Source organism: Ipomoea triloba, chromosome 2, assembly GCF_003576645.1.
Source record: "Ipomoea triloba cultivar NCNSP0323 chromosome 2, ASM357664v1".
In the NCBI taxonomy this organism is placed as follows: Eukaryota; Viridiplantae; Streptophyta; class Magnoliopsida; order Solanales; family Convolvulaceae; genus Ipomoea; species Ipomoea triloba.
Window position 1 is genome coordinate 19,683,607 of NC_044917.1, and position 6,294 is coordinate 19,689,900.

General features: G+C 38.2%; 1 pseudogene; it reads left to right on the forward strand.

The window, feature by feature from the left end:
* The window catches only part of LOC116010888, an 18,691-nt pseudogene extending 13,411 nt beyond the window's left edge, over window positions 1-5,280 (forward strand).
* Window positions 5,281-6,294: the final 1,014 nt, after the last annotated feature.

Below are 6,294 nucleotides of genomic sequence, written 5' to 3' on the forward strand. Positions count from 1 at the left end.
AATTAATTTTAATTTTAAATAATTTTTTTATCAAAATATTTGATATTACAAAAATGCCCCTGAGAGTTTGGGGGAAAAAAGTTTCAGGCACTTCTATTATTATATATATATAGATATAGATTTAGTATATACGTAGGAATTAGGAAGCAATTGACCTGGCCTGCGACGAACGACAATTGCGAAGCCGAAGACTGCTGCGAGGAATTTCGTCCACAAGCTAAAATTTCGACGCGAGGATTGCTCCTCACCAAAAAACTCTACCGCAATTTACTCTCATATGCGGACGAAATTCAGCCTGAATTAATATAAATAGGAACGTATTTTTCAGTAGAAATCAACCAGTTTTGTATAGAAGAATTTTATTTATATTGTAAGCGTCCTTACGATGTACTGTTGAGTTCTTATTTTTCCAATTCAAGGATTATGGAAGTTTGATTCTACAAGACCAGTAAGCTTTATTTAGCCTAAATTATTCTTTGCGCTTTATTATCTATATATGTTCTGTTATATTCATATATATGAATTAATGCTTGGTTAATTGTTGCAATAGGGCCCATTGTTCAATTGTCAAGTTATTAAATTGCTAGTCAGAACCTTGAATCCGTAATTGTTTAAGTGTTTTGATGTTAGTAGTAAATAGCACAACTTGATTATAACTGATTTTCAGTTTGTGTTATGAAGATATATAGTCTAGCTTAAATGAACCGAGCTTATGAGTTTGTTGGCTAGGATTGGTAGTCTTTCTAATTCGATAATGCTGGTAGTAAATTAAATCCTAAGAGCTTGTTTAGGGTTGTTTATTAGCTAGGGAAGTAATTAAAGAACTTGTTTTAATTACCGACGAAGTAAGGAAAGACATGTTGTTAGAGCTTGTTAATAACCATAACCAATCTAGTAAAGAGTAAAGTTAGTTTGGCTTGCATATCAATATCTGTCTTGTTAGAATTAAAATGATATTATTCCTTGGGTTGGATACCATTTGCCATTGACACTTACTTGATAATTATTTGCTATTTGATATTATTTTCCGTTTTCCATTTTATTGTTACTATTTAAGTTTCTATTCCCATTTCATTATTTATTAAATCTATTGCTAAAGATAAGTCTAACCAGTCTCTGTGGATACGACCTTACTCATCGCTATTACAATTCATAAGAGTAAGTATTTATTATTTGTTGGTTTTGACACCCATCAACTAGCAATTAATTGTGGCCACAAACCAATAACTAGTGCAAAGAAAACCCAAATCAACATAAACCCTAGGTGAAAGATTCAATCCCTTTATGCAATTAAACATAAATCGAACATCAAGATTAACAATGGACCCCTAATCCAAACCCATAAACGAATTACTCCCTCATGATGGGAGTAAACAAAGCAAAGCAATAATAAATAACCATAAACATTGTAAGAAATAAAAGGGAAGAGAAACTTAACTGATAAAAGACAAATCCAACTTCAATCCAAGATTCCAAGCTTGAAATTAAATAATTCACTAATCTAAACTATGCTAGGGAAATATAAAGAGAATAAACTAAAACTAACTAGGGTTTTGAACTCTGTAAGGGAACCTGGTTCCAATTGTAGAGAATGTTAGGAACATCATGTAATAGGTTTTGATGATACCAACTGTTAAGTAGAAATCCCCAAGTCTCGATACATAGGCAAAACGCTGTAAGTTCGACAAGTAAACCAAGAGCGAAAATACAACCGGGTAACTTTGAGCTCAACTCGGAAAATATTTAAGCTTGAGGGAAATTTGTTTGAACATCTTAGAAGTCTCGTGTGTTGTAATCATATAGACAGATCAGAAGAAAGCATGGGACAACACTGGAGGAATAAGGGTCTGCGAGACATCAACTAAGTCTCGAGACATAAGCAGAGTTCGAGAGGTAGGACCTCTCGATACAGTTATCCAGTTCGAGACATAAACAGAGTTCGAGAGATAGACCTCTCGATATTTGAGTTCGAGACAACAAGCAATCAAGATATCAACCTTGGTCTCGATACACTAACAATTCTCCAACAAAGCTGAATGTCGGTCAGGAAGCATACTTAAAGTTTGGAAAAGAAGAATATCATGGAGATAGAATAATGAAGAGGTGCCGAACGTGAGGATTTCAAAATGGGCGGAAATGGATGACACGTCAGATTTCCACCACAAACGGTCAAAAGGTGCACCAATGCTGAAGTGGTCTGATTCCCTACAAACAAGGAATAATGGGAATATAAAAAGAGTAACTTTTACCAAAAGACGAAAGTGGAGCATGGACTCAAGAAAGTGAACTATGGAATATTCACTACAAGACAAAGAGGTTCAAGTTACAAGATCACCACTCCATGAAATATGCTGAAAAAATGCAAGACCCATGATCAGCATAGGAGACAAATTTCAAACGGAATAATTTTCCCTCCAATGGAATTATTCCTCAACTCTCATATAAAAAGGACGTGAAGACATGAAAGAAAAAAAAAAGAGTTAGAAAATTCGAAAGAGGTGTCTGATTCAAACGTTCAAGTGCAAGTGCTTAACTTGGAATATCATCCTGATATTCAAAACAGCGAGAAAACACATCTTAGTGTTTGAGAGAGTTACAAAGCTTAAACTGTTATACATCCAGAAGGTGACCGAAGCTGCTCTACATCGAAGATTAATTCAACGATAGCTTGTGGTCAGATTGGAGTCTGTTACATTCAACTGTGACAACCAAAAACACCTTGCTTTGGATTAAGCAAGAGAGGTGGAGTAACCTGGCAGCTGTCCGAGTGAAAGAAACCTGAGGCTTGACGCGGGCTTGGTGATCAAAGGTCAAGTGCTCGAGAGGTGGAGTAACAAGAAGCGGGACGAAAAACCTGAGGCTTGAGGCGGGCTTCGTGATCAAAGCTCAAGCGCTCGATATTGTACTAAAAAGGGAAGTTTTTAGTGCAATCCTTCCAGGGAGTTTCTGGAAGAAGAGTGGACGTAGGCGGGTTGGCCGAACCACTTAAAAATCTCTCTTGCATTTACTTACTGCTCTTATCTCTCGCTAACCTCTCGATTGATCTGCATATAAACACACCTCTCGAACTAACTCAAACTCGTGCTAACTAAAAGGGGATAACATTTCCGCTGCGCATAAAACTTTGTCTTCACCTCGTGAGGTATCGAACCTAAACATCCTAAGTTCAATACACACGAGAGGTCGAAAAGATTTGCAAAATCTTATACAAGTCTATTCACCCCCCCCCTCTAGACTTGTACCCCATCCCCTTGGGACCAACAGAGAATAGGTTAAATATATAGGAGGTAGATGGGCCTTGGCCCATTAGACAACTTCCAATTCTTTTCCAACTTGTATTCTTCCTTGTAATTCCATTTTCTTCCAGAACTTGTCCAAAATGTTCCAATATTCTTCCTTTGTTGTTCCTTGTAGATAATTCAGCACTTGGACAATATAACACACAAACAATTCCCAATTTGACTAGGATACAAAAAATAACCTTCAGAGCAACTAGAATAAGGGGTGAATAATTATACAAAATAGCAGATATCAACTCCCCCACACTAGAACTTTTGCTTGTCCTCAAGCAATTACCTAGGATAATCCACCCTCCATGCACTGCAACTGATCACACTACCTTCCTGCTCAACCGAACATACCACCAACCAACTTGTACAACCTAAACCATGTATGCACATGTACTCAGTTAAGATTATGCAGGACTTGGCTTAAGATGAACTTCCATAGACATGCCCTTCATACTCACATAGATCACTCTAAAACTGCATGCTAAGATCAAGTAGGTCTTTATTCGGCTTGTAATGGGTCTAAGGGTGAGTGGCTAACAAAGAAGGGGTATGGAAAAATGAACAAAGGAGAGAATTTCACACCTATTCACAACTTAATCTAGAAGAGATACTACAAGTATGGACAATGGAGCAAACTACAATTGAGAACATAAGAACGCTCTAAAACAGTGGGGTTTGACACAACTTTTCTAGCAACATGAACCATTTGCACTTTTATTCATCTTTTTTTTTTCTTTTCTTTTCTTTCACAAATTTTTCATTACTTCCAAACTTTTTGCCAAACAACAATTTTTCTTTCAATCTTTTTTTTTCTTTCTTTTCTTTTCTACCATCAAACAACTTTCTTTTCTTCAAAACAAAACAACCAACTGATTACTTTCACCAATCCGCACACTAGGACAAAGATAACAAGAGTAGTTCTAACAAGAATAAGCTCCAAAAAGAAATCTCTTCTAAATTAAAGAACAAATGCTACATTCTCTCTACGGGTGGATGGAAATATATGACTAAAGGCTAAGGGTTAAATAACATGGGTAAACAAGAAAAAACAATAACAAAGACGAGTGAAGTGCTTAGCACTTATTAAACAAAAACAAGGCTCAAAAGGTGACAACTACGGAAAACAATTATAATAAATGGTAGGTTTAAAGGCTTGGGGTAACAACAATGGCCTAAATCACTTCAAAGCATGCAAATTATAGACTTCACTATGAGAGCACTGAGACAAGCTATGACAAGACAAATATCACCGGAATCCCACATAAGCCTTCGCTTGCAATGCATAACACACAGGATCAAGAATTAAGTTAGAGGTTAACCTAGTTATTGACAAGAGACTGAATTAAACAAAAGCTCAACCTTGAATCATCCCTGACAAGCTAGGCTGCACAAGTACCACCAAATCAAACCACCAACCAACAGGAAGGAAAGTGGTCACAGCCACAAAGCAAAGAAAATAAACTATCCACAGTGTTGCACATTGAGTCCTTCAAGCAAAGTTCACCAAAAATTTTATTTTCAAACCAGAAATAGCACCCCCCCCACACTAAAACGTGGACATCGTCCTCGATGGACAAACAATTAAGCACAATAGAGGGGATACAAAGAATAAAATCAATAATGAAGCACAAATTCAAAACTAATAGAGAGAGAAATTAAAAAATCGAGTTAGGAAACTGAACCTTGAAGTCTTGATGCAATGAAGAAAAATGGAAGAAAAAACTTTAGAACCTGAGGAAGACAACAATAGTGCACACAAGGAAGTGGGGAAAAAATGGCAATTTTTTTTTTTTTTTTTTACTGTTGGGGTCAAGGGCTGGGTCATGGCCGTGATGTTGGCCGTGACCCAGAGCTCTCTATAAGCAAAAATGTATTGGAAGTTGCGGAAAAGGTCACTGGCGGGGTCATGGCCGTGATGTTGGCCGTGACCCTGAGCTCTCTATATGCAAAAAGTCCGTTTTTCGCGTCAAATGCCTATTTTCACCTGTAGATCAATCCAAAACATCCCCAAAGCACTCCAACACCTAAACACATCATAAACACTCAATTTCCAAACATTCCCCACTCTCTTAGAAGTAAAATAAATCAATTCTCACTCAAATATTCCCTTGCCAAAGCTCTTGAAAACCAAATAAAGACTAAAATCTAAAATCTAACTAAAGCAAATAAATTAAATGCAATAAAATAAAATGCAAGAAAGTAAAGGATAACATGGGGTGCCCCCCATGAAGCGCTAAGTTTACTGTCGTCAGCTCGACTCAACCTCTCAAGATCAACCATTATTGAATTGAACAAAGAACATCCCATCCTTCCTAGCAAATTTTTCTTCAAGATTGTAACACCCCGAACCTACCTTCCCGTACATCCGAGGCGTTACCGCCACACCTAGAGAGAGAATTCTATCGTTCCTCGATAGACCTCACTCTAGGTGCACAGGCTAAAGGAGTTATCCTCATCACAACAATCCACTCAACAGACCTTACAACTTTCAGACATGTTAATAGATGAAGCTTCATTAAGCAGGGTTTATAATACATACATAGGAAGCCTCTCGGGCTCAAAATACCAACAGGGTTCGACCTAAAAGCACTGGTTATGCCTAGCCATTACTACGGCTACAAAAATTTATATACACCAAAAACAAATTCCCCAGAAACTCCTAAAGATCCGACGTCTAGTCAAGCATGCGGTACACAGGGCCGGTGAACTCTCCCCAGACCAGGTGCCACTCCCCCTCATACCAAGTAATATGGTCCAAAAACCGAGAAGTGGTTATGACCATCGACCACTCCTCCCAAACATCCCGAGGGCTAGGGTCCCAAGGGTAGGGGTAGTGCACAATGAACTCTAGGGGATCGCTACCCTCTAACGGCTCTATGGGGTAAAAGCCGTAAGCAGCCTGGATCTCGTCCATAACCGGGCAAGAGTAAAACGGGGCCGACGGAGCCATAGGAGTATCTGGGTGCGTGGGAGCCTCAGGAGCATAACCGGGTGCATACGGGTC